Source organism: Ylistrum balloti, unplaced genomic scaffold, assembly GCF_031769215.1.
Source record: "Ylistrum balloti isolate Yb309-2 unplaced genomic scaffold, AGI_CSIRO_Ybal_v1 Utg370780, whole genome shotgun sequence".
NCBI lineage: Eukaryota > Metazoa > Mollusca > Bivalvia > Pectinida > Pectinidae > Ylistrum > Ylistrum balloti.
Window position 1 is genome coordinate 129,062 of NW_026782456.1, and position 20,935 is coordinate 149,996.

Here is a 20,935-nt window from a genome sequence, read left to right on the forward strand (position 1 = left end):
TCTCAATGGGGAAGACATGTCTTAGGGAACAGGTGCAGCAATATCTCTCAGTGGGGAAGACATGTCTTAGGGAACAGGTGCAGTAATGTCTGTCAGTGGGGAAGACAATTCATAGGGAACAGGTGCAGTAATGTCTTTAAAGGGTAGACAGTAAAAGTAATGTCTGTGATGTCTATCTCTTTATGAAACAGTTTGAGAAATGAATGTTTCTGACCATCAAATGAAATCAGTATTTCACAGTCATAAAATGTGTTTTATCAAGTCACAATGATTTTGTTTTATGATGCAGGAGGTATAATGAAAACAAATAAATAAAAAACTAGTTTTTTGGTGCTGGTAAACCTATTTTCTTATGTTCAAACTCTGACTTTTTAAAATAAAGAACGCATTATACACAGACCATTAACCACTGACCACACAGGACTAGGAAATAGATTTGAGTACACATTTATATTGTCTAAAGTTTTGTAGTTGATTATCTTGGTGGATTTTTGCTGATACAGAGTTCTTGATGTCATGTATCAACCATAAACAGGAAAATCCAAAGTGTCCTACATGTTAAGCAGTAAGCTGGTCATAAGTAAACATAGAAAAAATATTTACATCATCGTAAGGAAGGTGCAATTTTTACCATAAGTTTTAGACATAAAATTTTTAAAATTCCAATGAATCCTGCTGAAAAATAGCAATATTTCAAGATAATTTATTAGTTTGTTAGAAAGAAGTTGGTTATTTTGTCTGAAGTTTGAAATGTAAATCGTTTGAATTACACTCAAACTTCGATGTTTTGAAGTTCAAGGGACTTAAAAACACTTTGATACATCAAGCCATGAACATGAAAACAATGACATGATATTTCTACCTGAACAAACACAAAAAATACCAACATACAAGATTAAATAAAAAAAGATGCATTTTTATCTTTAAACAAAACATTTTCATTTAATGAAAAAAACATAACTTTAGATAGAAATCAATGAGAAATTGATCCTTCATGTCACACAGTATATGCATTTTACGGGGTGATTTTGAATGAAATGACGCACAGCAGGTGGTCTTCACATGTTTTATTAATTGTTTTAAGACAGGTACATAGATGTTATAGGCACTAATGAATTCAAAAGAAAACAAATTAACACCATAATGTGTTCTGTCCAGAAACAACAGCACTAACATCACACTTCTTTGGCCATAGAAATTACACAAGTGTTTGCCGATGTTCTGACGATGGCTAACCTGAATCAATCAGAGAATGCATGATTGACAGATAAATCACCATGACTGTCGTGCTTTTATACTTAAAACTAAAAAGTGACACTTTCGAAATGAGTGAAATCATCAAACAAGTGATAGGATTTCCTCCGATTGTTTTTTTCTAAAATTTTGTAAATTAGACCTACCTAAATGCCATCACCACAATGGCGATGGTGATCATCAAACGACATCCTATTATCTTTGATTAAATATCATGGCCTGTAAGTAGGCAGTTAAATTTTAATCTATGTCCAGTCATTAATTAACCCTGTAGTACAGAGCTAATGATAGTGGGCTATCGTAATCCCATTGTCAGTTAGCACTCTACTTTGAAATGTGTAATATTTTTGCCATGGGGCGAAAATACCTGTACAGTACAGGTAAACGTTTTGTTCGAATCTTGAGGTGACAATGACTACGTTATCACAGCTTATGGTCTGTGAAAAAACTTTGATACATCGAAAAATTTTGATATATAAAACTTTGATTCATAAAGGGGTAAGTTAGTAGTAAAATATAGGAATAAAATTTGGGACCGGACAAAAACTTTGATACATGGAGGTATTTGAATCATTGAAGTTCAATTCATAGAAGTTTGACAGTATGAAAATACAGAGAACATTTTAGATAATGTTCGTGATGTTTTATTTGTATTGTCTAAAAGGAGTGTGATTGATACCAATCATTAAATATTCATAGCTATTTCTTTGGTGTATGGATAATTTCAAACCTGTACATACTGTTTGAGATATGTTTTGATATGGATTTAAAACAAAATTTTAAACACATTATATTCTATTTGCCATCAAAATTCTTCTTCAACCTTTTTACAGTTATCTGAAGTTTCAGTTTTAAAATGTAAGTTAATTACTAAGATCATATTGTAATTTTCATACAAGTTTTGAAATATATCATACACACAAATACTGTCATTAAACTAATTTTAAAGTTGATATCAGTTCTTGTAAACTTGCATATAAAACTTGTAGCAATAGGAAACAGAATTGAAAAAAAAAAATAAAAAAAATGAAAGATACTCTTTTCTGTTTGAATTCTTTTAAATTGGTAAATTATAGGCTTTTTAATAGGATGTGTGTTTTGCAGGAGATCCTCAGTATTTTGAAATACAAATAAAACTGAATTACAGATATCTCCATACCAGATAATATTATCTCAAACAGGCATTAAAGAAACATTAGCAGTTGCATTTAGAGTCAATTGGATTTCACAGAAAAATTTTATAGACTTAAATTCAAGGTTTATCTAATAATTATAAAGGGTATCTGTGTAAAGTCTGTGTAGAAAGTGTAATTTGAGTATTGCCCAGGAGAGGCTGGCAACTGTGACATAGAAAAAAGATTTAGAAACACTTTTAATCACACGAACATAGAAACATTGAGTCTTCTAACATCGTTACTCTGTTTGTCTGTCTATATTGAGATCAATAATTGATAGATTTCAGTCAAAACTACTATATCGGATGCGACATTAGCACCTCGAGATTCCGATATAAAGAAATACAGTATGTCCATAGGTTGATCGGAGACACGTATTCTAGTCATCGAGTCTCCTAACATAGGTTTTCATCCTTCCATATCAGTAATCATGCTTAATGGTAGCCTCATGGCGTCCGTTACTTTTACATTGGTGACTACATCTGGATATCTAAAATACTTGATAGCTTTTTAGGTCACCTTAGAAAAAGTCTCATGGTGACCTATTCTAATACTTTTCATCCGGCGTCATGCGTCGTGTGTCGTACGTCCTGTGTCGTACGTCCTTCAGCAATTTAACACTTTCAACTTCTTCTCAAAATTCCCTGATCCCATTTCAATCAAATTTTGCAGAAACCTTCCCTGGCCTAAGATGAAGCAAAATTGTGAATAACACAGTCTTCACCCCCAGCAGACTGAGGGGCGGGGCCAAAAGGGGTCAAATTGATTCAGATTTCAAAAATTTTCTTCTCAAGACCTAGATATGGTAGAATCAAGTACTCTTCATGAATGGAAGCATCTTAGGGTAATTTACCAAAATTGTGAATTTCATGGCCCCAGGGTCTCACATTTCCCCGTGGGGATGGGGTTAAGTTGACTATCATTTATATAGAAAAACTAGATTTTTGAACATAATTTGTTTAATTTCCATTGGAAATATTTCTGACTTGGTTAGCATCTTAAGGTGCTTTGAATTCCAAAATGAGCCTCGCATATCTTCCTGGGGAGGAATATTTTTTTTAAACTTTACTGTAATTTTCATAGAAAAATAGTATTTTGAGCATAACATTGGTTATTTTGTCACTGGTTATTACTCTGTAATAATTATCAGTATAGGATGATAGTTTTGATGGTATGCATGTATTGACACTGGCTTATTATATTCAGTGTCACAATTTCTGTTTCATGACACTTGATAATCATCCTTTAACCTTTATATTCAATATTGCTGATCTCAGGTAACCGTCAAGGCTTCTAGGCCTCTTGATCTTAAAGGTGTGGCTTTCCTATGTTATGGATATATTTTTCCAAGAAGGTGCAGATTTCCTATGTTGTGGGTAGAAATAAGCTGTTTTTTGGGGACATTGATATCAAGAACGTGTATAGTGTTGAACACATTTTGAACTTTCTTTGAGAAAAGCAGAAAGTAAAAAAGTACCCCAGATATCAGTCTTCAGTGCAGAACAACAGCAGATTATACTAGAAAAGTTTCTGGCATGAAATACAAAAAATACAAAAGTGAAAACACTATGTTACCTGCAGTTATCATGTTTATTAAGGAAACATAAAAATATTTTGCCTTAAAGATATTATCTCCTCTTACATTTAAGGGACTGGAACAGCAAATGGGTGCATAATTTCACCGTCTCTGTCAAAGTTCTCTTTTTTGGCTCTAATTTAAAACATAGATTCTCAGAAAAACATTGTTATTTATGAAATAATGAATTAGTCCACTGAAACAGCAACTTAGATTATCTTGTTTTATGGTTTTAGATTGTCAAAAGCAGGTGCTTGAATGCACTTTTCTGAAGCATAAAGTTTTAATTATGTGCAATTTCTTTCATGTTAAAAAGTTAGTAATTGTAATAGTATGCATCAGAGGAGGTGTGGTGAAAGATTCCCGTCAAACCATCAGATAGCACATTAAGAAAAAAGTGAAAAAGAAAGTTGAATTTTGAAAAAGGGGTTAAATTTTGAAATAAGGTGACACTTTACATAAAAGTGGCAAAATTAGCTTTGATCTTTGACCTCAATTTCTCAGTATTAGAGATATGTAATAAATGGTGTTATTTCAAGAAACCCTGACTGGTTAGGTATTGTACAGGTAACACACTTGGGTAACTCAATACTGATTACGATCAGGTAACTTCAGGATGCTGACTGGGGGGAGGGGTCTCAGTTTTGATTATTTTGATATTACAAATACTTAAATAGTGTCAGAGAGACACCCACGGAGACCTATTGTGTCACAGATCTTGTGTATATGTTTCTTGTAAGCATACAAATGATGTAAAGTTGTAGCACTGAATGGTGACCTACATTACGTACAAAAATTTTCATGATTTACTGATAGGTGAGTGTTTAAATTGACCTGCCTATATATATATTGTACAAGAGGGGTGTCGTTTAGCACAGTGCCTTTCGTGTAGATTTGATGGTCTGGCATCTGTTTCGATGTTATCATAGATATCCCAATGTTGATGTAACATGTTATTTTCATACTTTTACTTGCTTATAAACTTTATATATAACATTAAAAAAGGAAGGCAGAAAAAATTTAATTGCATTTTGGAAAGCATGTGTAATATAGAATAAGTGCACAGTAACATTACAGGTTTTTTTTGGTATGTGGTATTAAACAAGATACAGTCCTGCTGCAAAAAAACTTCTGTCATGTACATCTCAATAAAATCTTTCTCTTATCCCTCATATTAGAGTGAAAATCATGCATTATCTTTTGTATTCATTCAAGATATTTGTATAACCCCCCTATGTATAAAAAGTCGTATGTATTAACTTTTTTTTTTTTTTTATTAATTTTTTTTTTTTTTTTTGGGGGGGGGTGGGGATGGAATTTTAAATTTGATTTTTTTTCTGGTTTTACTTTCTAAGTTCATATAATCTGAGCTAGAGGATACAACATTCCATTTATAGGACATATATTAAAGCCTCATGTTGTGTTAAATGTATATATATGTAAATAGGTACCTAGAAAAATACTTACATCTCAAGAATGTGTTCTCATTACATTGTACCACAGCTGAAGACATCCAATGAGAGATGGCTTTGAAATGTTGGAAATAGCCAATGAAATGGTTAGGACTAACATCAGGATGTGTTAAGGTTTGACAGTAATTGACAGGAGTGCAAATGATTTTGACCTGTTGCAGTCATAGATCAAAAGTTGATGTTAAAATCAAGTATGTTACAGCTGTGATTAAATATATAGCAAAAACTTTAAAAACTTTTTTGTCTCAAGTTAAGTATTTCCAGTTTCCGGTAGAAAACTGATCAAAGAATTATTAATATATTAATCGTACTTTAGTATGTAATATAATGAAAAAATTACAGTAAAATTGTATAAAACTAACATTTTACTGGAAGACCAGCTTTTTGACATAGGCATGCCTTCTGTTATTGCTACAGTAAAAAGTTCCTAAAAAAGATAAAAATAGCTGCATAATAACTTCGTCCTGTTAAATTATCACATTCAAATTGTACAACTACAGTATATATGTTGGTATTTTTTAGAGTTCAAATGTCAAGGTCATTGTTCCTATAAATATATAGATATTAGTATCATGTTGATCTATTGACTTTACCACTGATCAAGGGATCTGAATTGTTCTACGTACTTTATTGTAGGTGCAATATTTCCTTAATTTTCAGTAACGCCAATGCTGACAAAATGTTCTATATACATAGAGTAGCTCCTCTTCTACTTTAGGTCAATTTGGTGGTCATCATTGTCTTAGCAGATTTTTGTTGTCCCTGTCACATAATTGGTGGTGGTGGACATCTAGTGCTACTTTGTCACATGTTGAGACACATCTTCTAAATCACTGTAATTTGGTTAATATTTATCAAAATATATACCTTATTATATCAAGGTGGTCATTAGTCAAGGTTAAAAGGTCAAAAGTTCAAAAGGTCACATTTGACAACTGATGCGTATTTAACAATGATATTTATACTCCCAGGCATTTTCTGATATTTTTCCAGATCGAAAAAGCAAACATTGAAAAGATATGTACAGGTATAATGTGCCTGTTTAAAAAATGAAAATATAAATAGATTGTTATCTGCTAGCAAGATTTTAAATTAGTTTGATACAGAATTTATGGCTGTGCTGCTGTTTAGCATTTTGATGAAGGACCGTACCATTTGGTCCTGAAGAAGCCCATATGTTTCGGGCGAAACCGGTAGACAAACAGTAATAAATAATATTTCAGAGTCCTGAGCTTTTTGCGATTGCCTCTAACCCTTTAGTTCCTACTACTCTTCAATCGCCCTGCATACCTGGAGGTATCCAAGCGATGGACTACCGAACCCACTAAAACTTTACTGAAAGTGCGGCATTAACTCTTCACTTTTTTTGATTTTTTGATGCCTTTTTTTGTTGTATTCCTGAAGAAAATTGGTCAGATATAGAGGTTGTTAATTGCAGTATATATAATAAAAAATCTAGACAAAATATGAACATCTTTTGTAACAAACTGATTTAAATGGGGAAATGACTCAATTCTCTGTAAATTTGTACAAATCACAAATATCTGTTAAATGGTAAATGGTAAGGATGGAGATTATTTAATCACACAGAACCTTAGGTTTTAATTATTTTGAGAACGGAATCAGAATTTGTTGTCTTCATAAAAAAGACATTTGTCTGATGGGTTAAAGGGTCAATTGTAGGGGACATAATGGACTGACTGTGAGGAACCCTCTGGTTGGTTAATGGGCTAGCTGTAAGGAACCATCTGATTGGTTAATGGGCTAGCTGTAAGGAACCATCTGATTGGTTAATGGGCTAGCTGTAAGGAACCATCTGATTGGTTAATGGGCTAGCTGTAAGGAACCATCTGATAAGTTGATCGCTAAGTTGTAAGGAACTATCTAATTATTAAAATGGCTTAGATGTTAGAAAACATCTGATTGGTTTGATGGAAGAAAGCATCTGATTCGTTAATGTGTTAGTTCTAAGGATTGGCACCTTTATATGCTGCAGGTGGGTAGGGAGCACTATAACAGAATCCTTGTCCTATTTACAGCTCCCAGACGGTTAGAACACAAGGTTTACATGGTTAAGGTGTTTATTGTTTATCAATAAAACAAAAACTGTGTGGGAGTTTATATATAACTTTATGTGAGTCACAATTTACCTATTACACTCCTTAGAGGTGTGTTGAGGCCAATAACCTTGGTAGCAATTGTTTGAGTACAGAATCAGTGCATTGCTATCTGATTGATTGAAGTAATTGTTGGTGAAGACCCTACGATCTCATGATGAGGGTAGATCATGGTAATGTTCTATTTAATGTGTTATCAATTTACAGAGTTTCAATGGCAATGCTTTAATTAATGGAAATTGGGACTCATTAAGTGAGATACACAGTGAAACTTGTAAAGCTTTGAATAGTGATGTTTTTCTTTGAAACATGGGTGTAAATTTTTACTGCGATTTTAAAGATAACATTGTCAAATATTTCATTGGACTTTATTAGTATTTGCCGTGAGATAATGTTGCCTTGTTGTGTAAATTATATATTTTTTTGTTTAGTACTCCCCAAATACTTCCAAAACCTACATTTTTCCTGAGAGAAACACCTGTGGTTGGACACCTGTTGGACACAGGATAGTGTCTAATTCTGTCTGACAATATATGGACACCATGAGATGGTGAAGTTTCTTTTGAAGTTCATGGTGTGATGAACCAGGATTCTCGAAAAGTCATGGTATATCGAACCTAGATTCTTTAAAGATGATAGTATGATGAACCTAGAACCCTATAAAAGAGCAGTCTTTGACGAAAGGCATACATTAATTGATGGCATTTTTTGTTGGTCTGTTCTCATAGCCAAGCAATGGCATCTATGTTTCTAGCATACTGTCTGCCAGTGTTGATTTTGATAAGGCTTTGGTACAAGGACAAAAAAAGTGCTATAGTTAGGTATTGCATTAGAAGAAGATAGATTGAACGTAGTTAATAAAATGACAGGAAAGCTGTACTGCTCTCCAACAAATTTTGTAGACATAAACACATCACTCTTATGGCCTTTGTTTGAAACTGAATTTTCAGTCCTATGGTACTGAAATAAAAGTAAATCATGTTCCTGGAGTTGTCTAATAAAAGTTTAATCTTCTTATGACTGAAATGTCTGGTTTGTAACATCAAGGTCAAGGTCGTTACTAATTTTAGAAAATCCTTGTTATTATTCTATGTGATCATTCTTTGAGGGATTTTGAGCAGGCTTCACACAATTAGCGTTTTTGATTGTGTTGTAGCCAAAGTGATTTCTATCATTTTTAAAGGTTGAACCACAGAAATATTTCTGTCAGTTGTGATGCCTTATTTTTTGTTGGTTTCATTTTTTTGTAGTCCTTTATTCTTGATTAATCTTCAGGCATAATAACTGTTAAATTGATAATTGAGATTAGCTGGGTACTAACCTTTCATGCTATTATATCTTAATTACTTATTCACATTAATTTAAACATGATTAGCTTAGTGCAATCAAATGTTAGTACATAATCACGTTTGGGAAGTTATCACAATGATTAAACTGGTGCATCCAGAGTGCATATAGAAAGTAGTAACTTAAATAGATAGGCACAATCAGTATTTTAACACTATAGTTTCAAACAAAAAGTGCCAAAATGAGGTCATCACTAAAATATACATGTTTACAGTAGATTTAAAGAGTAATATATATACTGCTTGAGGTTTAGCACTAAACCTAAGGAAAATAAAATGACCAGAGGAAAGATACAGTCAAGTCGTTACTTTAATGTATGCCCTTCTGAAGTTTTCTTCATTTGTACAACAGGGGGCACTGTAATCTTTTCAAGGAGACAACCTATCTGTTGTCAATGAGATGGAAGGGTAATACACTAATTAGGCTGAGGTCTTTAGTCTTACAGAAGTGACGAGTTTTATCAAACATTCCAGATCTCTCGGTGAAATACTCCCCAGTAAAATTTGAAATCCTCATGGGTAATCGAGAGCTTCCCAGTTTTTATTAGGAAAAAGTAATGGTGTAGGGACATCTGCTTTTTGTGTAGGTAAAAATCCTGTACAAAAGTGTATACTTTGGCAGATTGAAAACACTGGGTGTCCTTCAGTTGTTATCTCAACAACATCTGATCTCTGTAGGCCATGATGTGTTTGACTCTTGACCTCCAACAGCTGTGCATGTTGCAAATGAAAAAGATGGAAGAAATAAACAGAATTTAGATAGGTGTGCTCTGTGTGGAGGTACCACGACACATAAAGTGTAATTAGGTGTTGAGATGAAGGTGCCATGTAGATAGAGGACACCTGAAGGGTAATTGGAAGGTTGATGCTGATGTGATTCTGCTGTGTGATTGGTTAAGAGCGGAAAGAGATTCTCTTTGATTGGTACCTTCAAATTGTTCCTGAGTTTTAAGAGTTTTTAGAGGTTCATGGGTGCAGATGATGAAACGATCAAACATGGAAGGATCAGCTAGTCCCCTATATATACAACTTATTAAAGGGGCAATATTCCTGTAACAAGGGATTACAACACTGAACAGATTGAAGTGACAAAGTAGGAAGGGCCTCTGTAGTGCTGGAGGGCTAGCTTTTGTGGCTGTTGTATTCAATGTGGCTAGTTACAAGGTGAAAATTATCCACAAATTATCAACACATGTATCATTATCAAATTACATGAACACACACAAGGCTATACCTAGTAACTGGTTATAGAACATCCCACGCTAATTACAAAAATCAACCATCTACATATTACCCCACACACAGGGTACTTACAGGACTAGATACTAAAAGCTGCTGCAGTTTAACATTTTTATTTCATCCTTAAAGTACACATCACTTGAGCTGCTGCTGTACAACAATCAAATACAACAATGCTTAGAAAATTACTAATTTTGGAAATATATTACAATAAAGTTACATATAGCTGACCCTTAAAAGACATATATTTGTTATATAATGTGGTCTTTTAGACAGGTGTTTGTTATATAATGTGGTCTTTATAGACAGGTATTTGTTATATGTATTCTTTATAGACAGATATTTGTTATATAATGTAGTCTTTATAGACAGGTATTTGTTCTACAATATGGTCTTTATTACAGGTATTTGTTATAAAATGTGGTCTTTATAGAGAAGTCTTTGTAATGTAAGGTGATCTGTATAGACAGATGTTTTGTTATATAAGGTGACCTGTATAGATGGGTATTTGTTATATAAAATGGTCTATACAGGTATTTGTTAATAAAAGTGGTCTTTATAGACAGGTATTTGTTAATAAAGGTGGTCTTTATAAACAGGTATTTTGTGATATACGGTGGCCTTTCTGGTCAGGTTTATATAGGCGGCCATAAAAGCAGGTTTGCCTGCATCTATTAAAATCACTTCTTTAAGAAACAGTACCTTAACATCTTCCTTTTTGTACAAAAGAATACATGTTTAGCAGTCTGTGAACCAGATCTTTGTAATATTCTCAATTTATCTCTGACATTGTGAAGTTTTCCTGCGTTGATTCTGTCACAAGTCTGTACATCATCACCCTCTATTGATTTGAAAGATTTGTTCGCTTCCCCAAGGTCAAGATATGTGTAGAAAATTTTTAAGTAATGAATGTTGGTACAGATGAAGGTTCAGCTGTAGTGATGTGTAGATCAATGTTTTTAACAAATGGTTATTTCTTCTTGTGCTGGGTCTGTTCATCGGGATTGACAGCTACTTATGAAACCTTGTGATACACACAGCCGTTACAAATCTCTGTACTTGACCTTGTGTTGCTTCGACTGAAGCACCAAAACGTAGCACATCTGATTATCTAATTATGATGTAGGGGCAGATAATCACATTAAGTTGAGATTTGCCGCAGTTTATTGAAATTATTTTGCCAAAAAATCTTACTGGCCATATGGCGTAAAACTGATATTTGTGACAGTATGAATTTTATATACAGATGTAAATTGTCACATTCTGATTCAAACAAATGAAAAAATAAACCCAAAAACTTGAAAAGACCTAGTTCATTTGGTTTGTTTTTCAAAAATTTTATTTCAATAAACTTTCAGGGTAAATCATATCATCTTTAATAAAGTGAAGTTAATCATTATTGACCTGTCATAGTTAAAGACTTTTGTTTTGTCATAGACTTTTGTTTTGTCATAAATCTCTCGTAGTTAAAGACTTTTGTTTTGTCATAGACCTCTCGTAGTTAAAGACTTTTGTTTTGTCATAAATCTCTCGTAGTTAAAGACTTTTGTTTTGTCATAGACCTCTCGTAGTTAAAGACTTTTGTTTTGTCATAGACCTCTCGTAGTTGTATATAATGTTAGTCATTGGAGGATTAAGTTTTCATTTTTTCCCCTTTTTTCCTTAAATAAAGAACAAAGACAGAATGAAAAAGTCAACCCATGAAAATGGGATTTCTATAGATAAATAACAATTTGAAAACATATATTTGAAATGTTTCTTTCTTAAAGAAAACATGAGATAATGCTTATTAAGTCAGACAAACACCATAGAGTCTGTCTGGAGTCATCATCTAATCCGACCACACAAATATTGATGTTTAAAAGGAAATTACTGAGCTTTCAAAAATAAAACTTGATATTGTTGTCGGGAAGACATGGGGGATGTTGGGATTGTGTATGAGTCAGTGTTCGGTGACAACAGTATACCAGTCTGAGTGCCAGGCCTTGTCTGAGGTCTCCAAAAGGTCTTCTGATGAATGAGGGTAGACCTTTGGTGGTTGGGAGGTGAGATCAGGTCACAGATTTTCACATCATTCTCCTAAATCCACTTTGGGAAGTTTGAATTTCAGCCAAGTTGTTGATGAATTACTTTTATGAGTAGACTTTTATTGTGAAGGAAATCAACTACTGTGGTATTATGCTGAAGAAAAAAAAAGTAAACAAAAAATCTGCATCGTCAAGCAAAACAAAATAATTGCAGTATTAGAAAGCATTAGTATAACTAGATAACTAAGACTTCGTTAATGGTTTTTAAATTTGATAACTGAAAAAAAAATAGATGTACATGAACTCCATATTTGAAGACTTAAATTTCAATGGTTTTTGTTTTGGTCACGTATAGAACTTGTGCCAGAAGGTGTGTCAGCATTCTGAGGGAAAGAATATGTTTTATAGCATAGACAGAAAAAGTGGGCTGTTTCTTTATCATTTTACAAATAAGTTAGAACTTGTTTCTTTGGGTGGGTGATATTTTAGCTTTTGTTGTTCAAGGTCTACGTTCATATTTACTGGTCTACTTAATTTGGACAAATAAATCGCTTAACATAAAATTTTGTGACAAATTGGTTATTCAGAAATAACAGAACAAAATGACCCCTGGTGGTGTGTGATCTTCAATCAAATGTTGACACACTGTTTCCTATTCAAGCCTTTGAAAAAACATTCAATTTTACATCATGCCAAAGAGTGGTTACCGGTAAAAGAGTACAACTGCAGTCAGATACCTTTCGCATGAAGTACACGTAGGAAATGGGCAATAAATTTTTGTTGTACGCCTGGATCAGAACATCAAGATCTCGGGGTATTCAGAGCCTCGGAGGTAAATATTTATAACTGTCAAGTTTGATATTACATATGGTCTTCAGTCACAACTTTCAAAGATAGAAATTGATAAACATTTAGAATTTGTTTGAAAATTTGTTACATCTTCTCTGATATTTTGTATCTTATGAATAATTTCATTTCAAAATATGCAAATTAGATCCTGATTCTGTTTTATACTTGTTCTTAGCTATGATCATTTGGCCAAACTATCAAGTTGAGTATATATCTAATGTCATGTGAGGTTAGGGACAATGCAGGCATGGGTTGTTCTGCATTTGATTATCAGTATGAAATGGAAAATGTTATGTGACGACCAGATTGTCTGGATGTAATAAATTGTTGCTGTGGTACTCTCTGAGTGTGTAGAATGTTTTTTTTTTAACTTTTTTTATCATGATTCAATGAAATGTCTTTAAACTGACAGATTATTTTAAAAGTCTTTAAAAGTCTCCATCAAGGGAAAAATTTTAAGGTCAGAAAAATTCAAACAGGGAGAAAAAATCAAAGGAAATGACATGATCTGTAGTATCAGGAATATGAAAGTGATGAAGAAAATATTAAAAGTGAATTGAATTCTGCCAGTTTGAGTGTGTGTGAACTTCTTTGATAGAGATAGAGATCGCCTGTCTTCATCTTCACATCAGAGGTGTAGTTTATAAGGTGATTCACCTGCCACACAAAACCTCTCTAGGCTAAACTTGACTCATCCAGCAAAATACATATTTACATACATTTACATGTACATGAAAACAGGGAAAAAATGTATTGTATCTTCATCTGTACTACAAAAAGTCATTTCTGATCATTATCATAAAAAGTAACCATGTATTACATCAGAGAAATTAAAATCTCCCGTTCTGTGTTACAAAAATTTAAACGGTATTGTAGTTTGACATATGTTTGTTGTTTAACAGAATAAAAAAATTGAGAAGATCTAAAATTCTATTTTAAAGTTAAACCTCGTTATTGTATTAATGAAGAAGAATGGAGTCTTTAAAAGGCTATTATGTTACATTGTGATCTTGGTGAACAGCAGCCATTGCCTTGTTTATAAAGTTCAAGGTTTTATTCTCTATCAGTTTATTCATTTAGTTTTGATTAAAGTTTATAAAGCTCTTGAGAAGATAAAAAAAAAGAATTCAGAGACATTTGTAAACAGATTGACTGAACCAGACTCAATTAGCCAAGTTGTAATATTTTTTCATTAAATTTTGTGTTAAATGACTTTTTTTTAAATGTGGCACGTTTAGAATTCCTAAAACGCTGTATTGAACTGATGCTATGGATTCTGAGTGTATCAGACCCCAGTTGTCGAATATCTCTGCGATGGCAGGTTGTTTCTATCGAAAATCTTTTTCTTTTGCTATGGACTTCCTGTTGTCTAAAATGAACAACCACATCTGTCTGAAACACCCCCTGACCAGATAGCATTTTGTTTTTGATAAAGTGAAGAATTGATAAATATTTTAATAAATGATGTGTAAGTTGGGCAAACTGTAGATATTAAGACTGAAGTGCCTGAAAAAGTAGGGGTAATGTATAAATGTCACTTCCTTCTAATTTGAGGGAAATTATGACACTCTTCACAAAGTCAGCCATTTTATTTTTCTCAAAGTTAGCCATGTTTTATCTCAAACCCAGTCATGTTTTGTGCGATATTGAATAATTAATGTATTAAAAATGATGAAACAGAAATCATTAGAATATGCTCTGTTTCTTTTTTTTTTTATTTAATTTTAAAATAAACTTTTAAAAATTCAATACTGTGGGTTTTTTTTTTTTTTTTTTCGGGGTTTGAAGGTAACTGGTGGTTGTGAGAATATATTAGTGTAATTGGATTGGCTACAGTTTGGCTCAGATGTCCCACCACAGGTCAAACAATCCTATGACTCATAAGGCTACAAGTGTGTACCAATCAGGGAGTCTGCAGGAGCCCAATTAAAACCTCCCAACACTTGAGGTGCAGATTTCAGACTTGATCTGGCTTTCATAGCATCACACGCATTTATATGATTGTGAAGGTCAATGAAATGTGCAGAGGTCGTTGTGCAAACAGTGTTGACTTTGACGATTTGTCAGAGCCATCCTTTAGGGAGGCGATATTTTAAAGACTTCAGGAGGAAAATACACACTTGAGTACTGTTAACGTTATTTGAGTCATAATGATAACTTTCTTGCTAATTGAAAATATTAAAACTTTTTCCATCCATCCTAAATCAGATATATAAGATACAGACATTAACTTCATTTTTACGTCTTTCTAATCATCTTAAACTTGAAATCCTTGCCTTTAAGTTTATCTTATTTTCAAAATTCTGTAAAATTTTAACAACGAATAGATTGTACTTGTCAGCGTGTCACAAGCAGGGCTAGCTCTGGCACTAAATTTTGATGCGCTAAAATCTTAATTTTCAGAAAACTTTTGACAAATGTACCAAAGGATTTACAAGGGAGATAACTGTACTTGATATTGGAAGACTATGATAATCTTTGATACAGGTTAATTTTATTTGAGGCCCAATGCCAACATGAATTATACAAGTCTGTGACTCAACTTATGAATTTATGTCAGTTCTTTAACCTCATCTGCTGCAGTGGATTTCCTTTCCTCATACAGTTTGAGCAGATTTTTACTAATCTTTTTGCTAATGTTTTTGAATGCAAGATAATGTGTAACTTAAGTCTTGGTTTTTATTGGTCACTATAGAAACCAAACGGAGCTTTCTGATTGGACAAATTTCAACTGTAAATAAGTATATCTTAGGTTTATTGTGACTCCCATTTACATATTGTACATAAGTGATACTAGAGGTCCTTAAAATTGATATATTTTGTAAATTATCAAGTTAGTTAGGTATGTAACATGGTGCTATCATATAATATAGTGCTATGAACTCTTTGAATTAGTGGATAGTTCATGTATTATGGTGCTATGAACGTTAAGGTGGTGTTTATATTATGGTGCTATGAACTATCAGTGGTTCATGTAATATGGTGCTATGAACTTTCAGGTGTTTATGTAGTATGGTGCTATGAACTTTAAGGTGTTCATGTAGTATGGTGCTATGAACTTTAAGGTGTTCATGTAGTATGGTGCTATGAACTTTAAGGATTTGGGATGGTTTATGTAGTATGGTGCTATGAACTTTAAGGATTTGGGATGGTTTATGTAGTATGGTGCTATGAACTTTAAGGATTTGGGATGGTTCATGTAGTATGGTGATATTAAGAAATGTTGGTAGATTTAGACTCGGTTTGTCCATTGTTACAATTAGAACTGTTATTGATTTGTCATACAATAAAAAAATATAGAGTTTTAAATTTAAATATTATTAGTGTACTTTAAAAGCCAAAAGGACATGTTAAAAATTGTTCCATGAACATGGTTTGATAATTGTGAGAAGCCATGAACCAATCTAAATCTGTAATGAATGTCAGGTCTCTTGTCCTTTGTCAAAAAGTTTTACTGACGTCTGATATAGTGTAAGTTTGGTTCTGTTGGTCATTACCTGGAATATCAAAATCTGTTTCAGTCACACCGTTATTCCCTGTGGCCATTTCACACAGCCAAAAAAGTCTTTGGTATAGGGGCATTAAGTACAACACCATTACAACAGTCAGTGATGATCCATCTCCTTGGCAACTTCTCTTCAAAGACAAAATGTCAGTCACTTGGCTGACGTTTTGGTAAATTGCTGCTGTATTGTAGACTGGGTTTCGTCTTTTGCCTCTGAAACAGTGACAAATCTATGATAGCTTTTCGTCATACTGATTTGACAGAAATCAAATTTTCGTACCAATGGGCCATGAGATGTGATTGCTGGGTAGCATGATGTAAAACCATTTTGTGATTTCCTGTGGGTGTCTATATGGTAGATAACATTACCACAACTCTTCTAGGATCAACTCCTCAACTGCTCCAGGTAATTCCTCTCCCACTGAAATAACTGGGCAGAGACACTATGGGCAGTAAATCCCTATGGATTCTACTAGATCTGGGTCACACTGTTGGGAGATTGTTTATGTACTTTTAATGGGTCATATGTCACTGTATCTTACCACAAGCTGGGAGTAAACAGACTAACATATCTGGCAGGAGGCAATTGTAGTCATGTTCAAATTGCTGAAATAAGCCCATGCCTGATAATAAGCCCACCCTTGTATATTTGCTTCATTAGAATTAATATAAATGTTTTATTTCTTTTGTCCTGTGATAAGCTGATCCCTTGATATTGAGTCAGATATATCCTGTTATAAGCCCACCCGCTTTCCATTGAGTCAGATATATCCTGTAAAAAGCCCACCCCTTTCCATTGAGTCAGATTATCCTGTAATAAGCTCACCACTTTTCATTTAGTCTGATATATCCTGTAATAAACCCATTCCTAAATTTCAGAGTTATCCTGTGATAAGCCATATTGTCGTATTATGTGATGATGTGGTAGTGATACAGGATTAAGGCTATGGAAACTATGGAAGCTGTGGTATCTCCTATAATTGTTTATTGCTAATGAGAGGTTAATGACATGTTTGCTGGTAATTCCCAACATGAAGTCAATATTACGTTTTGTGGTTATTTCTAATATGATATCAACAAGAGTTGCTGTTCTGTGGTTTGTAGATCTGGACTAGACATGAAACCTAAGTTCGGAATTGTGGATCATAGTACATTGAAATGAGACTTCTGCATAATACTAGGTGCTGTAGCCCTCCCAGCTGTATAATTATGTAACACCATTTAGTACCCTGATGAATGTCCCTGTCAAAGAATGATATAATGCTGACCTAGTCAGGTTCCTTGGCTCCAATCTACAGTCTTAAATAAGATTCCCCATTCTGTATTAGATTGGTGTGGCACATTGAATTTAAATTCTTGAAAAAACGAAAATCTTTTCTTTTGCTCTTCAGCTAGATTTGATTGTGACTCTGTTTCATTGATTTCTTTTTCAATCTGTTGTTAATGACACAGACCAGGCAATCTTAGACATTGTCTTATTGGTAAGACAGACAAAGCAGTATTAGCTGAATGTGCAATAGTGGATGCAGGCAAATGCATATTTCATAAAGTTTCATAACAATAAAGAGAATTCTTCTGATAGCTCTGTATCATGTGATATTGTTGTTGCAAAGGAATGTTGTTGAAGGTTTGACACAAAGGATGCTCTGTATATACCACAGAATAACCCAGCTGAAGTATTACTCAGGTATAATTGCATTATGAGTTAAGACATTCTGCTAGAAATGGGTTTGTACCAGTGTTGTTATGTGTATTGAAGTTTTTAAGTTTTGCTAGTGCAGCTATGAGTTCAAGCTAGTGCTGTGAGTTAACATATGCGTTGTCAATTTTTACCAATAGAAGAATTGATTAAATATCTGTGCTGTGAGTTTTTACCTACAAAAGCTTTGAGTAAATGCCAGTATTGTGAGCTTTTGCCTTTAGGGGATTTGAGTAAATACAAGTGCTGTGACTTTTTACTGACAGGTGCTTTGGGTAAATACCAGTGCTTTTGAGTACCAGCACTATGAGGTTTTTTTTGCCCATAGCTTACAGTACTAAACAAATCTTGGGATCTTTTTCTGTCTTTTCTATGTATCTTTCTTTTTCCTAATGTCTCCCTTGTATCACATTTTGGCCTTTCGTTGAGCATTTGCCCCTGTGAGGAAGACTTGTGGTTCTCTCCCTGGCCAAGACATACCAGAGTCTTTGAAAATGGTAGTTACTACCTCCTACTTGATGTTTAGCAAGTAATCATATGATTCTTAGACTGGGTGTTACAGACAGACTTGACCTGGTAATAGTCAGAGAATTGGAGACAAACTGGACTGAGAGTGTGTCTGAGAGTTAGAGACAAACTAGACTGAGACTGTGTCTGAGAGTTAGAGACAGACTTGACTGATACTAGGTCTGAAAGTTACAGACAAACTAGACTGAGAGTGTGTCTGAGAGTTAGAGACAGACTTGACTGATACTAGGTCTGAAAGTTACAGACAAACTAGACTGAGAGTGTGTCTGAGAGTTAGAGACAGACTTGACTGATACTAGGTCTGAAAGTTACAGACAAACTAGACTGAGAGTGTGTCTGAGAGTTAGAGACAGACTTGACTGATACTAGGTCTGAAAGTTACAGACAAACTAGACTGAGAGTGTGTCTGAGAGTTAGAGACAGACTTGACTGATACTAGGTCTGAAAGTTACAGACAAACTAGACTGAGAGTGTGTCTGAGAGTTAGAGACAGACTTGACTGATACTAGGTCTGAAAGTTACAGACAAACTAGACTGAGAGTGTGTCTGAGAATTAGAAACAGACTTGACTGATACTAGGTCTGAAAGTTACAGACAAACTAGACTGAGAGTGTGTCTGAGAGTTAGAGACAAACTAGACTGAGTGTGTGTCTGAGAGTTAGAGACAGACTTAACTGATACTAGGTCTGAAAGTTACAGACAAACTAGACTGAGAGTGTGTCTGAGAATTAGAGACAACTAGGTCTGAAAGTTACAGACAAACTAGACTGAGGCTGGGTCTGAGAGTTAGAGACAGACTTGATTGAGACAGGATTTGAAAGTTAGACAGACCAGATAGAGGCTTGGTTTGAGAGTTACTGACAAATGAATTAGACTGAAGCAGGGTTTGAGAGTTACAGACAAACTAGACAGAAGCTGGGTTTGAGAGTTACAGACAAACTAGACAGAAGCTGGGTTTGAGAGTTACAGACAAACTAGACAGAAGCTGGGTTTGAGAGTTACAGACAAACTAGACAGAAGCTGGGTTTGAGAGTTACAGACAAACTAGACAGAAGCTGGGTCTGAGAGTTAAAGTCAGACTAGACAGAGGCTCGGTCTGAGAGGCAGGCCAGACTGAAGCTGGGTCTGCGAGTTAGAGTTAGTCGAGATGCTTGCTTTGCTATGTCGATAAGGAGCACAGATAGGGTTTATTGTGACAAGTGTAGCCATAACTCTCAAAGGCAATACATATTTGCCAATATATCTGTTCTGACATGACAAAAACATGGAGAAATATGGACAGGACTTCCATTTGGTTTGTAATGCATGACTGGTCACCAGGGAATGGAATTACCAATTCCGTCTGCTACCTGGAGGATCGCCTTTGTTTCAGCTATTGTTCACTTCTTAAAAAACAAAAGAAAAACTTGAGGTTTTGTATTTCAGAAAGAACGTGATATATCAGTGTAGAAGAAATATGTGTATTGATGTGAAACTGTTCTCAATCAGGGCCAGCTTGACAGACCAGGGCCTTTGGGCCTGCCAGACTGGTCGCTTCTGTGAAAGCCTCTTACTCAGCCTGTTAAACATCTGCTTCCAAGTGTCTCCTGGGTACCGCTGACATCCCGAGGAACCGTTCTAATGGATGCTATTAGCAGGCTTCAGTATAAGAAACACCTCCAAGTTTTTCTACAATAACATTACCCTGGTCTGTAATAGCTGTCTCCTTATCAGTTTCTGTCACTCCTTCCTTACATACAGCCAATTCTACAGCTATTCCATCTTTTACAATCTGGGATGAGCACCTTTCTCTCTGTCATTAATGATAAACATAAACATTTTGTCCTGCTGTGAGAGTTGGCACGTTGTCTTCTAGTGTAAAACCAGGAAACATCGCCCTACTTTCCTATTCTCTGTTAGTGCTTTTAACTTAACAATAAAAAGAACTGAGCAGAAAATATGGATATTTCATTATTACAAGATTTGCTCATATAAAAGTTTAGAACGGGACTGATTAAGAAAGTTAAGATTAGCTGTCACAGCATATTTTAATAATTCATAAATTCCTTTAAATGTTTATAATTGTGATCTGGGTCATTTGAAAGCTTGTATTCCAAAGTTCATAGAAAGTAGCTGTTCAGTTATAGACACACATTATTGTGATGTTTG

General features: G+C 34.2%; 1 protein-coding gene across 1 annotated transcript in view; it reads left to right on the forward strand.

Moving 5' to 3' along the window:
- LOC132558305 (extracellular matrix protein 3-like) overlaps positions 1 to 20,935 on the forward strand; it is a 117,755-nt gene that overhangs the window by 5,741 nt on the left and 91,079 nt on the right. The window lies entirely within an intron of this gene.